The following is a 23,366-nucleotide window of genomic DNA, read 5'->3' as shown; positions in this document are numbered from 1 at the left end:
AATTATCAATCTGTTTCAGTATTTAATGAAAAATAAGATGGATGACGGACACATACCTGCACAACATAAATGCCTATTCAGTACACAACCCTCTGTCTGGCAGAACAAATATGAGTGAACCCAAGATATTCTGGACACTATGTTACAGTAGACATCAGAATGAGTAATGGGTTGGTGGGAAAATACCTGATCAAAGTTGTAAAAATATAGTTTAATTCAGTTATGTTATATCTTTATAAACTGAGCTCACTCAAGCTAAGAACTGTTTAAAATCAAATTTCTTACCGTACTATCCATACGAGCTAGCTTGGGAATGGATACAGCTACAAATACCATCAACAAACACGTGCTAACAAATTCTTCATCAGGGACTTCTGTTAGCAATATGAAAGACAATGACATGTTAGCTCAATTTTTGGTGGATACAATGCAGTACTGTAACAGTTATGCTTTACTATATAACCATAACCAATAATTTACCCAAGCCAAAAATTAGACCTAAGGCTTAATATACCTGTTTTGTTTGGGCATCTTCAATATAATAATTTAAGCATAGTGTGATGTTTCTAAACAACCAAAAAATATCAGACACAGGACCAACAGCTTACCATTTTTGTGTGTTCTCAATACATGTACCAGTGCTGGGTCTACTTCACAAGGGTGTCCCGCAGCAGAAGACATCTCATTAACCAACTGCAACACATGGCATAAAGATGAGATATGCAAACATACAAATAATCTTAATATGCATTACCCAGAGGTTAGTAAAAAATATTTCAGCACTGTAAGAAAATTTTCTAGGTACTTATATAATTTATTCTTTTTCAACAGAGAAAAACCAAGGTATAAATCACAATATGACCAAAAAGCATACTCCAAAATACATTTGTTAAAACAAGATGCTATAGCAGCCATAAGATCTTATTTATAATATTACAAATAAACCATTTAACTCATTATAGTATTTACAACTCAGGCCAATAAACTGAAATTAAGGAATAAAAGGCAACAAATAATTGTCATACTATTTAAAACTTGGCACAATATACACATTACATTAAAAAGAAATTTTAAAGAATAAAGCTATTACTCAGTAAAAAAAAAAAAAAAAAAACCTAAACATTAACTGAGGATCACAACTCCAGTTTAAACCCAACATATCTTAAACAGTAAAATCACTAATGGGACCTTCCTCAGCAGTGAACTAAGACTGATGTATATATTAATAAAACAAAAAGCTGACAATAAAATGGTTAACTTACAATTAAATTTCATAAGATATTAGATTTGAAAATTTTCCTGAGAGACTACTTTTCGGGAACTGTAATACTTACACAAAACACCACCTATTTCTCATATTTTGCGTTTAATTAGAATAACATCAGATACTTTACCTTTTTCACCTTAAAAAATTAAAAATATCATTCTTTTAGTTACCATGTTTCAAGGTTCTTTTGCTGTGAACCAAAACTTATGGACCCCCCACTAGCAATATATATGAGGTGTGATTAATACCGATAAAAATATCCACACTACAACAATGTTTTCATTACATATAATCTAAAATATTTTATATATAACACTGTCTTTGACAAGTGGTACCCGTTTGTTCAAAGTACAGACACACCCTACTTAAAAACTAGTTATCTTCTGGATGGCCGTTTGTATGCTGAACTGTTTGTAAGTTGGTTACTGTACTCTTCATGCCTATTCAAGTACAGTATGATATGAAGTCAATACATACAGTAGCTGGCAAAGGGGAGTGCTCTGAACACAATTTTAATTTGCAACCCTGTTTCTTTATATCTGAATGTTTGTAAATTGAATGTTCATAAGTAGGGTGGTGTCTGTATACACAATTAACAAAATTTATGGTAAACTTGCCTAAGACTATGGAAGTTAAGATACACAATACCAAGAAGTTAAAAACACAAAAAAATGTCCAGCATTCGAAATTACAGAAAGGTGCATATTTCCATATTAAGTGGATACATAGACCTATTGACAGCTAACCTATTTCAATAACAGAATAATTTCTCAAATAATGAAAAATAGTAACCAAATTAATATTGTTGATCATAAGCTTTTTAACATCTGTGTCCTAATATGTTACTAAATGAATTTCAAAGCCATCAATGGATAACAAATTGAGGTTTACTTTAAATATTTCTTTAAAAAATAATGGAGTTCCTCCATAAGCACAATAATGAAAATGATTGGTACCTGGCAATTCAAAATACAACTTCAATAAAGATAACAGTTGACATTAGTCTAAAATTAAAATTTCTTGATAGATACGGGAGTGCTTATCTTCACTTGTTTAAAAGCTTGCATTCATAAAATAAAGACTGCAGAAAATGGCACGGATTATATATTGCTAATCAAATCTGCAATGAAAACCTCATATTCAGAGATAAGAATATTACTATTTAAGTAAAAATTTCATTTTCATATACAGACAGTGCTTGATAGCATGTACTCTGCTATAAAACTCATGGAAAAATTATTTTTACTTACCCTTCCCTAATGTGATACTGGCTAATATTAAAGACAAACACTACCAAGAGATCCAACAACACCAGCACAAATGATGAACATAAAACAAATACAGTCCCACTGCTGTCCATGGATGATCTGCTGGTAGGGGGCCCCCAAGAAGTGGAGGATTGAAGTGAAGCTTCTTCATTGTCTATACACACGTGGAGATTTGTACGTATGATGGATGAACAGAGATGGTACACAGTGGGAAAAGGTGGTACCTTGTGCAAATTGCCTTTGGGTTACACTGACACCAAACAGTAGGTGAAAACTCAGGCAAAAATACAATTTCTCAACCACGGCAGAATCCCGCAGGCCAATTCAAAGTCAAAATTTCTTGAGCGCTGTTCCTTTTTAAATGATAATCCACACTCCAATATTGGGTTTAAATCATTTTATTGTGTTTTACTATCAAGATCATTATTTCGTATACCCGGTAACCCCCCTATTTCTGCCACAACTTGTTATAGTAGTTTTCACAGAGAATTTGTATATGTATCACTATAGAATACCGTACTCTGATCTTGTCACCCTAACTGAATCTTTGGCTGGTTATTGGCTCCTTCCTTACCTTCTCATTTCTACATGGGATATAACACAAAATTTTGGCTTTTTACCATCTTCATATATTTGGTAGTGGAAACTTCATCTGCTGTGCAGGGTATTACTTTTTAGTAATATAATTTTTGAATGGCTACTACTACATCCCTCTATTTCACAGTTTACTCGCCTTTAGTGCTCTTTTACGCAGAAATGAAACTGATATAATAACATTTGGGAAAACAACTCCCTTGAACACTTTCAAAAGTTCTATTTTAAATATAGGAAACTTTATCTAACCATCCTTGCTTGTGCATACAGAATTTGGGGGGTGAGATGTTCCAAAAACAATAACCATGAGTTTTTATCTTGTCTTGTTTACTATATGTGGAATACAATTCTACAAAATACCCATAAAAACCCCAGGGGGGGGGGGTTTTTTTCATTTTTTCACTGCCTTTACTATAATTTTGGGGAGCACACTCCCTAAAAGAGTTAGTAAACATGTTTGGCATTTATTGTGGATAGGCTATATAATACTACTACATATTTGTGTGATGGCCTTCAATTATTTTCTTACTTAGAACATAAAGTAAAGTACAAATTTACCTTGTTTTTTTTTTTTTTTTCATCAAATGAGTTTCCTTTTTATCTATCTATTAAAAAAAACCAATGATCAGTCACACAATCGTGACTGCAAAAAGTTCTTGCTACAGTGGGTCTTGATCAGAAAAATACTGGAATTGCCCAAATCTACTGGAGGAAATGAAATTGGGAATCCTTGACAGTGATTATAAGAGCTTTACAAATCATGAATATGAGAGGGGAGGGGGGTAACTAATGCATAGTTTGTGGTTCAAGCAGCATTGTCTTTAGATTTACCATACTTCTGCTTGTCAGACAAAAGACAGTGAGCCTGGGGATAATCAAGACTATGAACGAGGGCATAAATGAGTATAAGGGCTGATGGGGTTGTAACAAAACAAATATAAACTGAAAGACATGTGGTACCCAATGGATTTAATGGTGATGATTGATGCGTAATGTCGTCTACTTACTTAAAGAATATATGCTGAAAAATGTGATTAGCTTACACAGAAGTACACCTGGAAGGATCTGGGTATAATTAAATGAATAAAGGCCTAAAATCTTACTTTTTGTTAATAATGGCCTAGTGTAATTTTACACTATGATATGGTTTCTCATGTAGCACTTTTTTACACGTGGACATCCCAAATTTTAAAAAAGTACCAGTTTTGAGTATACAAATGTCTTTTTGACACCCATTTCTGACTCAAGCATACAAACAGCTTAAAACAAATTCTTTAAAAATATATTACATAAATTTCTCCTGCAACAATAAAGCGGATACTACACTTGGATGTATTCAAATCTGAATAATATAGTACATATTAAATTTTTTTTTTTTTTTTTATGTTTTGTGCACAAAAATCTATATGGTGTAGCCAGAAAGAATCATCAATAGCTGAAATAATTCTTGAATTTTCCTCTCGGGTGAATATCAATTGCTGGGAAGCCCTGTACTCACTATGTCAGAAATGTCATTGCTGTCTGGATGAAGTAAAATGACTAAGAAGACAACTACTCAGGTAAATAGGAAGAATGTTCTTCTTGGTACAAATAACACCATTTAAGAAGGATCATTTTTTCTTTTCCAATATGCAACGATTGCTTTGTAAAGCTTTCTGCAAGTTTGCAAAAACTTGCAGACACTCAATTTAGATCCTTCTAGGCCACAGTCATTGTTGCATGAACCCTGGTTTCATAGGTCTAATACTGAATTGTTTATTGTTTTGTCTAGGTTGGGAAGAAGACTCTTGGTACAAATAATAGAAGTAAAAGATCATGTAATGCCTGAAAGCACTGAAGACTAACCAGCAGTCACGAAATGCACAGCAACAATTCAATTAAAATTGTTTGTAATCTGGACATTTCATCAATTATAAAAGAAATGTGGTATCCACTGATTCTCCAGTAATGAGGAAGAAGGACAAAGAAGGTGAGTTATGGCAATAAAGATGAGTATCTCCTGTCCCTTTACCCTAGGACTAAACAAATCCTAACCTGATGCTACTACTGGTCCCTATGGAAAACATACAGAAATTTATGTGAACTTGACTGGCATTCAAAAATTGTAAGGACATCAAGATATATCTTGCACAGTAACGAGGTTTGACAGAGCCAGTATTTTGAGATCTTTAATTTTCATTTGGGATTTTGTTCATCATAGACTTTCTCATGATCTATCAAAATTACTTGCCTTACCCAAAAGAATAGTGTTCGCATTCACTTTATTCTTCCAAAGATACTTGATCAAAGTTCTTCCTGCAAATCAGATGATGTACAGTGATTACCTTATGGGTAATTCTTAGAATTTAGCTGAAATAGCATGAAATTTGCCAACCTGATGAGCAGAGGCAAAAGCTAGCAGGCACGTGTTTTATAATTAATGTTGATCCGGTTGCTCTTGGAGAGGAACCATCAAACTTTTAAGGAACATGGACAAATTTCACAAAGAATATGCTGACATATCCTGCTTATTCAGGGGAAGTACCAATCTAGACCATAAATTTAGGCACTTATACTATGGGAGAAAAATATAGAAATTCAACTCTGCTACATAGGGAATGGAGGATTTGTCAGCATCAAAGCTGCTTCCACTATACAAAAAAAGGAGATTTCCTTTTGTTTAGCACAAATTAAAGGTGGATCTCATTCTTGGATAACAATGATAATTTCAGCTTCTAACAGTTCTTATTAAAGCCTGACTCGATAAAACCCAAGTGGGAAGGCTTAAAGTGTCATGTTTTCATGTGGAACTCTCTACAGAAGAGCTGGTGTAAGAGTTTCTCCCACTGTGGAAGGGACCTAAAAACGTCTATCAAAAGGGCCAAAGGGTCTACACACCAGCCTTGTAGAACCAAAAGGGGGCAACTAGGGTAACCAGAACACAAGAATTGTAATAAACTTTCTCCACTACATAAGAGTTGTCCCAATACTTGGTGTTCATTTTCAATACTTCTGGGTATGGTAGATCTGAACAATAATTCAACATTTACTGTTCATGTAAGGGGAACTGATCCAGAATAAATAACGGGTAACTAGTTTCTTTTAGGTAGAAAAAATAAAATAAGATGATCTATTATTCAATTGCCACATCTAAGCAAGAGCAGCTCAAGTCTAGATACAGTTTTCCAGAGGAGAAAACCTTTGATGATCTTGAGCAGTTTTAGTGTTTAGATCTGTTCCCAAAAATGTGGTCCTCTTGGCTGGATGCTGATATGTGGTCATCATGGCTAGATAGAGGCTGAGGTCCTCAGGCTCAGACACATAAGCCCAACCATAAGGAAGGGCTATCAACAGTTTTGTCTGTAAACACAGTCATATACAAATCACTTTCAAGCTTGCCTCGCCTAGAGGAATGTGAAGTGGTCCCAGGCCTCAGAAAAATCAAACAAGCATGCACTATCATTAGATGCCCTTGAGTTTTGGTAGCATTTCCTGTAACAGAATGCTAACTGGGATGCAGACCAATCTTTGCATATCTCACACAAGCCTTGAGAGAATCCTGACCTTTATAGGCATCATACATGGATCTTTCAACATTTTCCATGAAACTTTGGCAATGGTTCTGGATCTTCTATATAAGTGGTGGGTTTGTGTTGAGGCAAATAATACCTTAATCAACTCTATCCAGAGATATCAGACCTTTAACCAATACTACTGTACTTATAGTGCTACACAGCAATGGCATTTGTTACATAATGAGTGAGGGAGCTCACACATAAAGGGGAATACACATCATACAGGAAGACTCAATATCAACTTGTCTACTGGTGATTGATTTCTCAACTACCACCACAATATTCCAACTAAATTAAGTATTTCAAGTTGTACCATACAGGCAAGTATAAGGAAAGATAATGTTATGACTTGGATATAATGTCATGAATAGGGTTAAAATTCCACCTGAATACACTGCAAAACCTTCCAGTCATAATTAAGACAATCCTATCTCTTCAATAAACAGCAAATGGAAATAAATCTACAACTAAACACTTCACTTCACTAACAGTAAAACTAGAGTTCAACTAAATTAGGTTGATATAAAAAGTAATGTCAGTACAGTTCAATTCAAAATCATCTACAAGGTTAATAAAATACAACCTATACACAAATATCCAAAACCAACCAAAAAAAAAAGATTAATCCAATAAAACAGGTAAATGCAAACACAAACTGGTTGTAGCACTTAAGCTTTAGCCTCAAAAAGAAATCAATAGCTGGCTACAGACCTTATCAAATATCAACTGACCATTAGCAAGAAGGAAGACAAGGCATGTGAAAACTAATATGCAAAACCCCAAAATCAAGAGAAAGGCCAAGTGACATGAAATATTTAACTAGATATTTTTCAACAAAATACAAATATAAAATCTAAAAGAAATGCTCTAATTTGAGCAATACTATAAAGGAAACTTCAAATTCTCATCACACAGCTTGGTCTGACCCTTTTCAAAGAGAATACATACCATAAAGACTGAAGGTATAAAAGAGATTATTTCATTATAAACATAACAAATATCAAAACAAGAAAAAAAAAAGATTAAATACATGAATGGGGATAAAAAGTTATAAGTACTATACGTATTAGGAAATAAAAAGACTGAAGACGTGCATAGCAAGAAAACCTTAAGTCCAATTTCTTTGAGTTAAATTACATGGCTGCAAAGATTCATGAAATGGCTGAATGATCAGAATGCAGTGACAAAACAGTAAGGCTTTACTTCTAGAAGCTAACCAAACATAAGCATTTGTCACTTCATATCCATTGTAAGGTTATTAATCTTATTATAACACCATCACCAATCAACTGATCTTCAAGCAAGTCAAAAAAAGGACAAGGATAAGCTGCACTTGAAACAATCCAATTGATAACAGGCAAATGAAATTCTCCGTGACATATTCTCAACATTCTACCATGAAGAGGCACTTATTTGAGAATCCTTTTCATGACCTACAGATCATATGACAGCATTCAGTCATAGAATTGGATAACAACCCCTAATCTCACCACCACCAACTCTTACTTCCACCTCCTCCAGAGCATGCTAAAAAAAGAAACTCACTCTCGGCTAACCTGTAGCTTAATGTTCTCAATCTGCTCATGAGCAACAACCGCAATCATCATGGGAAGGACAGCATATTAGTATTTAGTCCACCAATGCTTTCCAGTGTATTCTTAAAATGGTATAATTTCAATCACTGCTCTTTTCTATAATATTATATTGTGCACTAGAGATCTGGAATATTTTCCTCATTAGAACACCTCACTTCCTTAAATGGCTTCTAAATCCCACACAAGATATATCTGATTCCATAATGTTATACACCTACAGTAATGAGAAGCACCTTCAAAATTTTTACTATGGTCATCAACTTTTCAGGGCCTGAAAAAGCTTATGAAACTTTTTACAAAATGCTCCACAGCTTGAATGTGTCCCAGGTGTTTGAGAGACTTTTGCATGAAAACATTTGGGAATTGTTGGCAACAAGGTAAATCTAATTCAAACCAAAAGATAAAGGAAATCAATTTAAAACAAATTATTTCTAAATTCACAACACTTTAAAAATTAATTTGTATGAGAATTAGCAGAGAATACAACAAACACCTGGGTCATACCTATCAAGAAAAGAAGCTAAATAGGCCTTATGAGTAAAAAGCATGTTAATACTTAAGCATGAACTATAAATACATTATTAATGTTTGTTTTGAGATGGCAGTGTTATGGTTTAAAAGCATAGTATCCTGGGAAAGATGAAGACTAAAAATAACCATAAGAAAAGTAATATTGAAGTAACCCTGGATTAAACAGTGTTATGGCTAAGAGGGTGTCTAAAATGTGCTTTGGTGGGGGGAATTCACTGCTATATACAAACAGTATTTTGTGGAACAGCACAAAATGTAATGGATAACGATAACTATTCTTACACTTACAAAGGAATTCCAAAAAAGTCCTTGCAAAGGCAAAATAAATCAAGTGCTGTATTTGAAAATGCAAGATTATATTAGCATTAGTGTGTAGAGTTAAGGAATAATTAATCTAAAATGATATGTGCCCTACATTACACTGAATTGTTTTTCACTCAATGTCAAAAAAGTCGTAGATGTTACATACTATCTCAAATGTATAACACTTTATGCTACAGTGTTTCAATTAAAATTGCCACCCTGAGGTAACTATCAATATATCCATCAGTTGTGTAAAATAGCTGCTACTTTAACTACTCACGATGTACAATAATCAAAAAGATTGTGAACCAATAATGTGCTAGAGTTTATCATATTCCCGTTGTGTGGATCAAAAAAGCTTCCTGATGATAACAGATACCAAGAATACATAGTGTGACCAATAAAAAACATTCCCCTGGTATAAAAAAAATAATATATTCTAATAAATCACACCTTGTTGCCCTCTTGTAAATGAGTAGCTTTCAAGAATTTATCAATGTGATGCAAATGCAACCATTTTCTGAGTAAGAGCACTGTACTATATTTTAATAAGATGATAGATTACATCTCAGCCTACATCCATAACTAGGTTTATCCTTTCAATGCATTCAATTTGACAGCAATAGGCTCTTTGTTAAAGTTACTTTAGTCGTTTGGTTTTTAAAATTGGAAATGTTTACATCAAGTTCTTGCTAATATGGTTTAATTTTTAAACAAATGCATTGAGCAAACATTGAGACAGTTATTTTAAAGGCAATACGTAGTTCAGCATTTATAGTGCCAACAAAGGTTCATACAAATACCTTCTTGTTGACTTAAGAACAGCCTATTATTTATCTGATTCATTTTATGGGTTTGAAATACCTGTACTGGAATCAAGATCGGGCGATAATCTGAGAATCTGTAAATAAACTGTTCAAGATTTATTAATTAAATTTTGTCACTATGTAAAAATTATTTATATAGAGTACTCATTTGGGAATATTTACACACTGTCAAAATTTCTATATAGTAATTATTTTCCCTCTAACTGCCTGAAGTACAAGTTATCTAAAAATTTCCATGCACTATAAATTCTTTTTATTACCTGTGGTGACAATTAACCCTCTCGCTTCACTTCATCAGAAATACTGTATTTTTTCAACGCACACTATAAACATGTTCACAAGTGAGTAGCTAATAGTAGAGCAAAAACAACAGAAATAGAGAACTAATTTCACTGACAGACATATCATTTAGTAATGAAATCTTTCACACCAAAGAATCTGTGTTTCTTATTTGAACATACTATTCTTGCACGTACTTGTGTTTATTTCCTATGAAAGCTTTCTGAATACTCCCGAATACTCCCTTACAACTAATAACTCGTGAATGACCATGCATTTTATTCACCTATAGAAATGACATGTAACAGGAGTTATCACTTCTGAACAAGTAAATTTTTCACATATAACACTGTCCACATAACTGAAAACTTTGGAATGTTTGTGAAAATAATTTCTGAAATCATATAACACATACTACATCCAACATATGAGTGAATAGCTTACATGAAAAGAAATAACACATACATGGCATTAATATTAACAATCATCAATGAAAAATTACCTTAACGGAGAAAAGGTAAAAAAATTAGAATTTTCCTGGGGGGATTATGATGCACGTTTTTTCAACACCTTAGTAATAGTAGTATGAACAATGGCACACAAAGGAAAAGCATAATCAATAGTTTAGTAAATTTCTCTGCTCAGAAATAAAAGGCAACAATTAACACTGCAAAATTTTGCTTAAATTACAAATTTTCAAAGACAATTTGTATTTTTCATAGCTACAAACCTGAGGTCTTAACAATAGGATAATTTCTAGCGCCTAGCTGGATCCGGTTAAAACGCAGATGAAAGCAAGGAATCTTGTGAGATCTGGCAACATGTGCGTATATCGGGTGAAGAGTGGTCAAAGACCACGCACCTATACCACCGCGTCAGTCTTTCCCACTCAGGATGTCTTAACAAACAGAGGGGCAGCTAGAGGTGGGCAGTATAATGTTAAGACCTCAGGTTTGTAGCTATGAAAAATACAAACTGTCTTAGAAAATTTGTCATTTGTTCATACGCGAACAAACCTTCAGTCTTAACAATAGGATAGACTCATACTTGGAGAGAGGTACAAGATATCCTAAACTGGCTGGGGGCCTACCCACCAGTCCAGCTCCGAGAAGAATGACTTCTGGAGAGGACTGAAGCCCGTTGAGAAGCTACATAAATTGATACGTAACCATTCAGACACGAGTGACATACAATGATATATGGAGAACATTGTACAGGGAACCAAATAGACTTTGAGTGTCCAATAGCAAACCAATACACCAGGGTTTGTTACCACTCCCAACTGCTCCTTGCCAAGGAGTGAAGCATATGCTACCGAATAGAGGGTTTGACATTTGTATATTAAGCTACCACACTATCAGTATGATTACCTTACTCACCTGTATCAGATCAGTCCAGCGAATAACGTGTCTGAATTCCTCAACCGCCTGAAGGCTATTACTTAACCGCCTGAAGGATGAAGGAAAGGTACAAGAGAAAGGAGACCAGCCAACACTCATTCTCTCATCCACACAATCATCTTAGGTAAGATACAAAAGTGCTTTATTAAGGACAACTATGAGTTACACAACCTGTTGGGCAGCCACCACAGGACCCAGGGAAAACATGTCCGTAGTTCTGTGGGCAACATCCTTAAGATAGAAGGAGGTGAACGTGGACTGGCGTAACCAAGTACCAGCGCTCAGCACTCTATGTACAGCCAAGTTCTTTTTGAAAGCCAGAGAGGGACCAATACCCCTAATGTCATGCACTCTAGCCTGCGCGATGTGGTGGCAGAATCATCAACAACCAAGTATGCCTGTCTGATGGCTTCCCGTATCCAAAAAGAGATAAGTGTTCTTAGACACCTCTTTCTTAGTACGTCCTGTGCTAACAAAAAGTCGGCAGCAGCCTGGTCTAAAGTGCAGAGTCCTTTTAAGATAGGCGCTAGAAATTATCCCATTGTTAAGACCGAAGGTTTGTTTGCGTATGAACAATATAATTATAGATCTAAAATATGTATAGCATTTAAATTTACTTTATAATAATTACACATAATTTAACGTACAACTCTTCTGAAACTTCAATGACAATCTTTTCTGAGAATGCTATACACAAACTGTGCATCATCCCTCAGCAGTCAGTTATGTGGACAATTTAAAATTTCATTATAACATATTAAGATATATTTTTTGTGTAATAAAAAACATGTCATTAACACCAAACTACTTTCTAATGATGTCCTCATGTTTCATAAAAAAAATCAAGAGTGGAAAGGCAACTATACTGATTAACTTACAGAAAAATATTATACAAACCATTGTGTCACCATTTGGAACATGGTGCCTGAAGTCTGCTATGGATGACATTAGGAAAGGAATGCGGTTTTCTAGGACATCTGTGAGAGCCTCTTGTGCTAACTGACGGAAGCAGAGTATACACCTATGATCTGCATTCGGGATAAAACGCTATCCACCTCTGTAAAATATTTATAAACACTGTATGAATAGCAAACCTGGAAACAAAGTCCATCTAAAAGTACATGTAATTCCACGCCTTGAGCCTGACTTGCTAGGAATCCTTCATATTTTCCTTCAAATTAAAAAACAGATTTTTAATCAATTTTGCAAAACAAACATTTACATAGTCTATACCTTTCCACAAGTATAAAAAAAACTGAAGAAGCAAAAGGAAACGCCTTTTTCCCCTGAAGATGATAAATTTTGTTTTTAAGATTCAGATTTTAGAGTAACAATAAGACCAAAGAAAAAACATACCTGGGAACCAAGGGATGCTATACAAGGAGCCTTCAATAATGCTAACAATACGCTACACACAGCACACTGTTAGTAGTGACCTTTTCAAGGAAAGTTACCAAGAAAATACCTGATATTCTTTCAAATAACAATAATAAATTATTTAAAGTAAAGGAATTTTAAAATGGTTTCTAAAATAAAGTTATTTTCCTAAACAATATAAGATATATTTTATTATGCAAATACAAATCTTTTCCATATCTATGTTAATTAAATAGGTTTCCTACTGCGGTAATGAAATGCTCTGGACTGCAACTCCTATAGGTCTATCAGTTGACTCTAAGTGGAGCAGTTCAGTTTAAAGACTTAACCTTATAGCCATCTTAAAGAACTGATTAGTACTTAGGTTTGAACTGTTTCTAATCTGTATAACCCAGGTAACTCGGAACTTGTCACTCCTTTTAATGTAGCTCATTTAAAATTTATTTTTGATCATTAAAATGACTGGATTTCTTTCGTGCATTTACTAATAATGGGCAATTTTCCACAAATTAATGCATAATGTACTGCTCTGGCAATCCATGGTAGTAACAACTCCCAGTTCTCTACAAACAAAATCCTGTATCCTTTGTCTATTTCATATTTTACCAAGTGTTCTGAAAAAGTTTATGAATGCCAATCTTAACACTTATCTCTCACAGCATCATCTTTCAATACTATCTGGCAACTAAAATTATGGTATTCACAAACAAGTGAAAAATCACTGCAGTTTCTATACTGCCTAGAGGCGTGATTCAGGAAGATATATAAGAAAGATCAACAGATCTTGAGCAAAAAACTGTGACGTTTTCTCTGTAACTAGGCATGGCATCGTACAATGTGAATGCAAAGTATTTCATCAATATGCTTTACACTTAACGGGTTTTTTCCACTCTTACTCAACAAAATTTGGGAATATGTTGTGTATTTAGTATGCAAAATATTGTACTGTATATTTTTTCTTATTATTAGCTTTTATTGGAATTGTCCAGCAGAACTGATTGCTGACATTAAGGTTGTTATGGTTCTGACATGCACTTAAAGTTGGTGGAAAAATAATATATATTAACCCCAAATCATAATAGTAATTACTTTTACTGACTTTTAAAACACTGAATCTTCATCATTGACTGTACATAAATAAATTGTTGGCTAGGTAATAAAAAAAAATGTACTTACGCTGAAGTTTTTTGAATAGTTCTTTCATCTGGTCTGGCTTATCAAAGTTTGTTCTCATAGACAGTAACACCTCTTTATTTAAAATAACAAGTTTCTGTAATAGAAAGAGTGTTTTAAATAAACAAACATAGCAAATATTGAACATGCAAAAGAACCAATAAGAATTTGTACAATCATGACAATAAAACAACTTCAAGAGAAGCTGAAGCCTCAAAAATGTATATTAAAATGCACTCAAACTGCTAGTTGCAACTAGTATTAGAACTGAACCCAAAACCTAAATCATACTTTCACTCGCTACATACCAAGTCCTAGCCTGTAGCTTGATCCATATTCTAACTATTTATAATTTTACCCTCAACTAATAATATGGAGTAAAATAGAACATCCAAACACAAACATAAAAATGATATTGTTAAACTACAATAAAGTTTTGTACATACTTACCTGGCAGATATATACTTAGCTATAGTCTCCGACGTTCCGACAGAATTTCAAATCTCGCGGCACACGCGACAGGTAGGTCAGGTGGTCTACCTTACCCGCCGCTGGGTGGCGGGCGTATGAACCAATCTATCTCTCCAGCCAGATTTTTTCTCTTCACTGTCTCCTGAGGGGAGGCTGGGTGGGCCATTAGACGTATATATCTGCCAGGTAAGTATGTACAAAACTTTATTGTAGTTTAACAATATCATTTTTGTACATGAACTTCCCTGCCAGATATATACTTAGCTGATTGGCACCCTTGGTGGAGGGTAAGAGACAGCTAAAGTAATAAGGAGGAGATAAGAAACAACTGATGTTGTAGGATATAAATAACCTTGGTTCTTACCTGTTCAGGCAGAAGACTTCATTGATATTATCTCTGAGTCTGCGTTGCCTGGAGAGCTACAGCTAGGACGTGACCTGATGCTGAAAGACTCTCGGATCTACCACTGGGATATGTGATCCCTTTGTGTGGTAGAATCCAAGTCGGATCCTGTTAAAGGGAGTTCGTCCCTATCTTAACAGTCCTAACCACTACTACTGCAAGGAGCCACACTCATCAGACCACCTAACCAAACTACTAAAGATTAGTATTACGACCTAAAGAGATGCCTTCATGCATCCTCTTTAAGGCAACCAACAACAACAAATACAAGGGGGAAAAATTTATACTACTAACAGGATGAGTTCCAGCTCCCTGCCCCAGCACTGAATCCGCAGATACGTACGGCCCAAGGCGAAGCATTTTTCGTAAGTGATTCTCACATCACGTAAGTAGTGGTTCGCGAACACTGACTGACATCTCCAGAATGTTGTCTCCATCAGATTTCGCACGGACATATTCTTGTTGAAAGCAAGAGAAGTTGCTATGGCTCTCACTTCGTGTGCTTTCTTTAAGAAGCCTAAGATGTTCTTCTCTGCAGGATCCGTGTGCTTCTTTGATGAGGCTTCTCAAGAAGAAGGACATGCGTTCTTCGACAATGGACGAGTAGGCTCTTTTACTGAACACCACAGGACCTCTCGGTTGGCTTTCAGTTGCTCTTTTTCTTCTAAGGTAGTATTTTCACCATTCTCACTGGGCAAAGAGTTCTCTCGGGTTCTTCTCCTACCAAAGAAGATAACCCACGAATCTCGAAGTTCTTGGGCCATGGACTTGATGGGTTCTCATTCTTTGCAAGAAAACCAGGAAGGAAAGAGCCCCCCCAAATGAGAGAGTCCTCCTTAAAACCCACATTACCATCATCGCCTGAAGCTCACTCACTCTTCTGGCTGAAGCTAGAGCCATCAAAAACAGTCTTCCTGGTAAGGTCTCTGAATGAGGCTGAATTAGGGGTTCAAACCTAGAGGACCCAAGGAATTGAAGGACTACATCCAAATTCCAGCTAGGTGTCTTAGGATACTGCATTTTCGTTTGTATTAAACGACCTAATAAGGTCCTGTAGGTCCTTATCTTCCGATAAGTTGAGGCCCCTGTGCCTGAAGACATTCGCCAACATACTACGATAGCCTTTAATCGTCGAAACGACTAAGCCACATTCTTGTCTTAAGAATAAAAAGAAGTCTGCAATTTGATTCACAGAGGTACTGGAAGAGGAAACGTTATTCCTCTTGCACCATCTTCTGAAGACATCCCACTTCGATTGGTACACTCGTAATGTGGAAGACCTCCTCGCTCTAGCGATTGCCTTAGCAGCTGCTGACGAAAAGCCTTTCGCTCTGACCAGTTTTCTGGACAGTCTGAAGCCAGTCAGACTGAGAGCGGGGAGGTTTTGTGGTACCTGTCGAAGTGGGGCTGTCTGAGTAGATCGCTCCTTAGAGGAAGCGATCTTGGAAAATCCACTAGCCATTCCAGCACTGTGAACCAATCGTGTGCTGGCCAAAGTGCCAGGGGCTATCAAAGTCATCCTCGCGGAATCTGACTCTGCGAACTTTTTTAACGTCAACCCCAGAATCTTGAAGGGGGGAAACGCGTATACATCGAGTCCTTTCCAATCGAGTAGGAGAGCGTCTATCCCTATTGCTCCTGGATCCGAGATGGGAGAGCAATACAGATCCAGTCTTTTGTTTTTTGAAGTTGCAAACAGGTCTAAGAGAGGCCTGCCCCACAACTTCCAAAGGCTCTGGCAAACATCTTGGTGCAGAGTCCACTCTGTGGAAGGACCTGATCTTTCCTGCCTGAGGAGATCTGCCCTTACATTCCTTTCTCCCTGTACGAATCTGGTGAGAAGTTTTATCCCCTTTCTTCTGTCCACAGAAGAAGATCTCTTGCTGTTTCGTACAGAGAGAAGGAATGCGTCCCCCCCTGTTTCCTGATGTATGCCAGAAGCCGTGGTGTTGTCCGAGTTATTTGCACAACTGCTCCTGTCACTCTGACTCGAACTCCTTCAGAGCAAGCCACACGGCTATTAGTTCCTTCCTGTTGATGTGCCAGGAGACTGGTCCATCCAGGTTCCTGACACCTCCTTGGTTCCCAGAGTTTGGCCCCCAACCTGTTTCCGACGCATCGGAGAACAACACCAGGCTGGGTTTTCTGGGATTGAAGAGGCAGTCCCTGCGAGAACTTGTCGGGATCCGCCCACCATGCTAACTCCTTCTTGATTTGACGAGTAATTGACAGGAGAACTTCAAATCCTGAGAAGGACGACTCCAATTCCGATGAAGAAAGAATTGGAGCGGTCTCAGGTGCAACCTTCCTAGGGAAACAAATTGCTCCAGTGAGGAGAGCGTCCCCAGCAGGGACTCATCCACTCCCTCACTGTGCATACTTCTTTCCCTAAGAAGGTTGTTACTTTTTCGAGTCCCCGGGCTATCCTCTCCTGTACGGAAAAGCCCGAAAACTCAGAGAGTTCATCCGGATCCCCAGATAAACGCACTCTTGAGCGGGAATCAGACTTGACTTCTGCAGATTGACCAGAAGTCCTAAGGAATAAGTCAAATCCAGGGTTTTCTTCAAGTCCTTCAGACAACGATCTCTGGAATTGGCCCTTATAAGCCAATCGTCGAGATAGAGCGAAATCCTCACCCCTTCCAGGTGAAGCCATTGTGCCACATTCCTCATGATGCCGTAAAGACTTGGGGGGCCGTGGAGAGGCCAAAACACAGGGCCCTGAATTGGAAGATTCTTCCCCCCATCATGAATCTTAGAAACTTCCTCGAGGAAGGTGGATTGGTACGTGGAAGTAAGCGTCCTGTAAGTCCAAGGACACCATCCAGTCCCCTGGACGGAGTGCTGCTAACACCGAGGCAGTGTCTCCATCGTGAACTTCTTCTTTTCGACGCAAGAAGTTCACGGGCGCTTACATCCAACACCGGTCTCCATCCCCCTGAGGATTTCGGAACTAGGAACAGGCGGTTGTAAAAGCCTGCCGAAAGATGATCTGCCACTAGTTCGATCGCCTCCTTTTCCAGCATCTGATCTACCGCTAGTCGGAGGGCTTGATTCATGATGGGGTCCCTGTATCTGGCCGTCAACTCCCTCTGGGGTATTCGTCAAGGGAGGCCTCGAAGAGACGGGATTAGATAGCCCTTCCTCAAAATTGACAGGGTCCAGGCATCTGCGTCTTTCTGGGCCCAGACTTCTGCAAACTGTAAAAGCCTGGCGCCTACAGTTGTCTGAAGGACTTGAGTCTTACTTGGGGAGGTTTGATTGACTTTTCGTAAAAGTCCTCCCTCTTCTGTTGGTTTTTCCGACCCTGAACGAAGAAAGGATCAGAGGTAGATGCCCCTCGAAAGGGTTCCTGAGAGGTCGCTTAGCTTTCTTTGTCTTAGTCTGGAAGGTAGGGCGCGTTTCCTTGCAGACTGTGCTAGAAGGTCCTGCGTAGCTTTGGCAGAGAGAGCCTTCGAAATGTCTTGAACCAGGTGTTTAGGAAACAGCTGTGGTAGAGAGAGGGGTCAAAAAGCAAAGACTATCTCTGAGCATGTGAGACCTGACTTTGTTAAAAATGAGCAAAATACTGATCTTTTCTTCAAGACCCCTGCTCCAAACAGTGAAGCTATTTCGCTGGCCCATCTCTCACCGATTTGATCCATACAGGATAAGACACAATTCAAATCCTCCGGAGAAAACGTGTCCGGTCCTTGAGTTTTCTTGGCTAGGACTCCGAGGGACCAATCGAGAAAGTTGAAAACTTCCAAGACTCTAAACATGCCTTTTAGAATGTGATCCATTTCATTCATTGCCCACGTTGTTCTGGCCGAATTCATAGATGATCTTCTAGTGGCGTCTACTAGTGCCGAAAAATCTGCGTCAGCTGACGACGGAAGGCCCAGTCCCAAGGGTTCTCCGTCTCATACCAAAATCCTGTCCTTCCTGAAAGCTTCGACGGAGGGAAGGCAAACATTGTTTTACCCGCTTCCTCTTTAGTGCGCATCCATGAACCGAAACTCTTGAGCGCTTTCTTCATAGAAAAGAGTCGGCTTCATTCTCACACACGAAGATCCTTTCGTTGCTTTCGCTGTGGAGAACAACGAGTGTGGAGAAGGAGGAGCAGTAGGGCTCAAAGACTCTCCGAACTCCTGAAGGAGAAGCTCTGTGAGCTTCTTGTACGAAGAAACTGCTGCCGATGTATTAGTTTCTTCCTCAGAGGCTTCCTGGTCTTCTTGAAGAGGAGAACGAGGATGAGGAGAACGAGGATGAGGATCCTTATGAGAATCCTTAGATGATTCCTAGCTGGGGTACAGTGCGATGAAGGAGACAAACGTCTTGAATGAGGAGAAGATTCCAAAGTAGAGCGGCGTACAGGAGAACGACCAGTTGTCAAAAGACGGACGCGTTATCCGAAAATTCTTGTCTAAACTCGCATTCCTTCCTAAGTGCAGACAAACTCTTAACATCAAAAGAGGAAGGACTCCTTTCTCTAGAAAGACCACGTCTATCCCTAGGGAAACTACGAGAGGGAGAGCGCCTGCTAAGATCCTGGCGCCGATCGTGAGGAGAGCGGCTACTAGGCGCCGAGCGCCTATCTGTTACAGGGCGCTTAGTGGAATCCTGGCCTACCAAGCGGCGAAACGTTGCTAAAAATAGTGCGCCTTTCAGGAGCAGGGCGCTCGAGAGGCTCTGATGCCTACGCAAGCGGAGAGCGGCTGCTACGCTCCGAGCGCTTAAACGGAACAGGGCGTTCGGCGAGATCTTGGTCCTTACCGAGGGGAGAACGTCTGTAAGGCTCCGAGCGCCTAACAGAAGCAGGGCGCTTGAGGCGTTCTTGACTTCTAGCAAGAGGAGACCGATGAGGAGTAGGGAGTCTCGAGAACGAAGAGCGCCTACTAGGAGAACGAAGCAACCGAGGATCAATGTGTCTTTCTCCAGGCGAACAGCTACTAAAAGAATGACGCTTACCAGGAGCAGGCTCCTACTAGACTCTTGATGTCTTACAGGTGAGGAGCGAACTCCATGCGATGAGCGCCTACCAGTCACGTTATCCGACACCCGACTACTATAGTAGTCGGAAGGAGAAGTGCGCCTACTTTCAGAAGGGTATTCCCTAGGTTCTCTGAGAAGACGAGGAGAAGAAAGAAGAGACGGCGACGACGAACCAAGTCTTCTATGACCTGAGCGACTCTCTCTTCTTGCACGAACTCTAGAAGAAGGAGAAACAGAAGGGGCTGAGCGTCTACCCGAGGCAGGAATCCGATTTGAGGAAATATCTTCATAGTCCAAGGAGCGCCTATCCGTCGAATGGCGTCTCGACACCTCCGAGCGGGATGTGTTCCTCTCGTGGAAATGTTACGATGAGTAGAAGAATCCTCAAAAGAAGGAGAACGCCGATTACAAGGAGAGCGCTCTTCCGACGAAACGCGCTTCGATCTCTTGATCGGGAGAGACAAATCCTTCCTTCTACGCGATCTCGATGCCAAGGAGTCCGCCAAGGCTGTGATCTGAGCTTGTAGGCCCGCTAGTACTCGAGAAGGAGAGTCCCCAGGATCTTCTTCCGAAGCAAGCTCACGCGAGGCGCGGGAAGAAGGAGGGCGATCACCGGATCTCCTAGGACTTCTTTGCTTGCAAGGAAGCTACAATCAGAAAAGTCTTCTGGGCTGGACGCTAACGTACTGAAGGGAGCCTCCGCAGCCCTCTTCAACGGGCGTGACGCCTCCTTAGAGCTCCACCCACGCTTCGGCGAAGGAGAAGAGGATGACGAAAAAACACTGGCGAAGAATATTCTTCTTCTTACGATCCAAGGCAGCCTGGGAGCGAACTTCAGGATCTGCCGAGGGGACGCCTGACCGGTGGGGGCTCTCCCTAGCCCTCCTGCGGCTTTCGACTTTCCTCCTCCACTGGAACTGGGAGTCTGGAAGAGGTCTAGGCCTGGAGGCACTAAGGAGAACCGGTCAGACGCACCCTCCACATCACTGGGTACACTGCACTTATCATCACTGACACTCTTACCTTGCTCAGTACGAAGATTCTTGTCTTCCTTAGAAACACAAGGAAGCTTTTGAGGCCGCCGCCTCCGAAGACGAATCTACGGCTTCGGTGCGGGGAGCAGGAGCTGAGACCTGGGAGGAAGGTTCTAAAACTACATTAATGTTAGTTTCATTCTCACTCATTCTCGACCTGCTCGAGCTCCTTGAAGAAGCTTTACGTATCCCTATCCCTTTCAAGTTTCCTAATATAAGAAGAAAGAGCCTTATCATTCATCTTCGTTCAAACCTCACACTCTTGACACGGGGTTACTAAACGAACATTCATTCCCCCTACATTTAACACAGAAAGTGTGAGGGTCCACCGCAGCTTTCGGTAACCTCACCTTACATCCATCGGTCACACATACTCTAAACAAAACCGGAGTTTTGGAAACAGAATCAAAATCAGACATTCTACAGGAAAATCCAGCGCAAAGTCAATAACGGTCCACAATCAGCGTATGCCAAGCCAACATAGAGCGAATACGTCACCAAAATGTTTCAAATCAATCTCCAGCAAGCGAGAAATGAGAAGATATCGGAAGAAACGACAACAGTTGTTATCGCTTCAGCGACAGAAAAAACTCTGGCTGGAGAGATAGATTGGTTCATAACGCCCGCCACCCAGCGGCGGGTAAGGTAGACCACCTGACCTACCTGTCGCGTGTGCCGCGAGATTTGAAATTCTGTCGGAACGTCGGAGACTATAGCTAAGTATATATCTGGCAGGGAAGTTTCATGTACAAAAACTAAAATTTAACAAAATGATATTGTTAGTATACAATAAAGTTTTGTACATACTTACCCGGCAGATATATACTTAGCTATAGTCTCTGACGTCCCGACAGAATTCAAAACTCGCGGCACACGCGACAGGTAGGTCAGGTGACCACCCACTCCCGCCGCTGGGTGGCGGGAATAGGAACCATTCCCGTTTTCTAACCAGAATTTTTCTCTTCCACCTGTCTCCTGAGGGGAGGCTGGGCAGGCCATTAATCGTATATATCTGCCGGTAAGTATGTACAAAACTTTATTGTATACTAACAATATCATTTTTGTACATGCAACTTCCCCCGGCAGATATATCTTAGCTGATTGACACCCTTGGTGGAGGGCAAGAGACAGTTACATACTAATAATTTTTTTAAAATAAAAACAGGGAAACAACATACGTTGTAGGTATATTACCAAAAAACAAAAAACCTTGGTTCCTACCTGATATGGAAGAAGACTTCATTGATACTGTCTATGAGTCTGCTTGCCATCAGATTTACAGAGAGGATGAGACCTGCGTCTGATACCTTTTCGGATCATACCAATGGGGGCTTACCCGCTTACATGGTAGAGCCTTTTCTTGGATCGTACCAATGGGGGCTGACCCACTTACACTGGCAGAACCTTGACCTGTATCATACCAAGCGGGGGCTAACCCTCTTACATGATAGAGCTTTAGGTATTTAATACAACACAAGGAGCCTAACGACCAATCCCGATCACCTGACCACACTAACATGTTAGCACTACGATTTGAAAGGGTCAACTCCTGCACCCTCTTTCAATCGACCAAAAAATGCAACCAAACACCATTAAAAACCTAACTTATAAACTAAAAAGGATTGGGTTCAGCTCCCTGTCCCAGCAACGAATCCGCGGATACGTACGCTCCTAGAGTGAAGCACTTGTCATACGTTACTTGAATGTCTCTCAAGTAATGAGCTGCAAAGACCGAATTGCATCTCCAAAAGGTCGACTCCACTAGAGTCTGTATAGACAAGTTTTTGTGGAAATGCCAAAGAGGTAGCGACTGCTCTTACCTCGTGAGCTTTAACTCTAAGGAGGTCCAGTTGTTCTTCTTTACACTGTAAATGGGCTTCTTTGATTACGTCTCTGATGAAAGAACGCCTGAGCATTTTTAGAGATCTGCCTTCTGGGATCTCTCACTGAGCACCATAAACTTTTCCTTACTCCCCTGTAGTTCGTTCTTCCTTTCTATGTAGAACTTAAGGCTTCTCACTGGGCACAGAGCCCTTTCTAGCTCTGTTCCTACAAGCGAAGAAAGTCCTTTTACTTCGAATGTTCGAGGCCAAGGTTTCGAAGGATTCTCATTCTTCGCTAAAAACATTGGTTTGAAGGAACAGAACGCCGAGTCGTTCCTAAAGCCAACATTATGTTCTAAGGCTTGTAGCTCACTTACTCTTTTCGCTGAAGCCAGCGCGACCAAGAATAAGGACTTCCTTGTCAGGTCTCTGAACGTAAAAAAGCCTTACAGGGAGGTTCGAATTTTGATGTCATTAAGTACTTGAGAACCAC

At 39.2% G+C, this 23,366-nt stretch overlaps 1 pseudogene; it reads right to left on the bottom strand.

Moving 5' to 3' along the window:
* Positions 1-236: 236 nt before the first annotated feature.
* LOC135212792 (membrane-associated protein Hem-like) overlaps positions 237-23,366 on the bottom strand; it is a 67,699-nt pseudogene continuing 44,569 nt past the window's right edge.

This window comes from Macrobrachium nipponense, chromosome 41 (genome assembly GCF_015104395.2).
Source record: "Macrobrachium nipponense isolate FS-2020 chromosome 41, ASM1510439v2, whole genome shotgun sequence".
NCBI classification, from domain to species: Eukaryota; Metazoa; Arthropoda; class Malacostraca; order Decapoda; family Palaemonidae; genus Macrobrachium; species Macrobrachium nipponense.
Note: the sequence above shows the minus strand (reverse complement) of the source record. Positions and strands in the feature narration are given on the sequence as shown.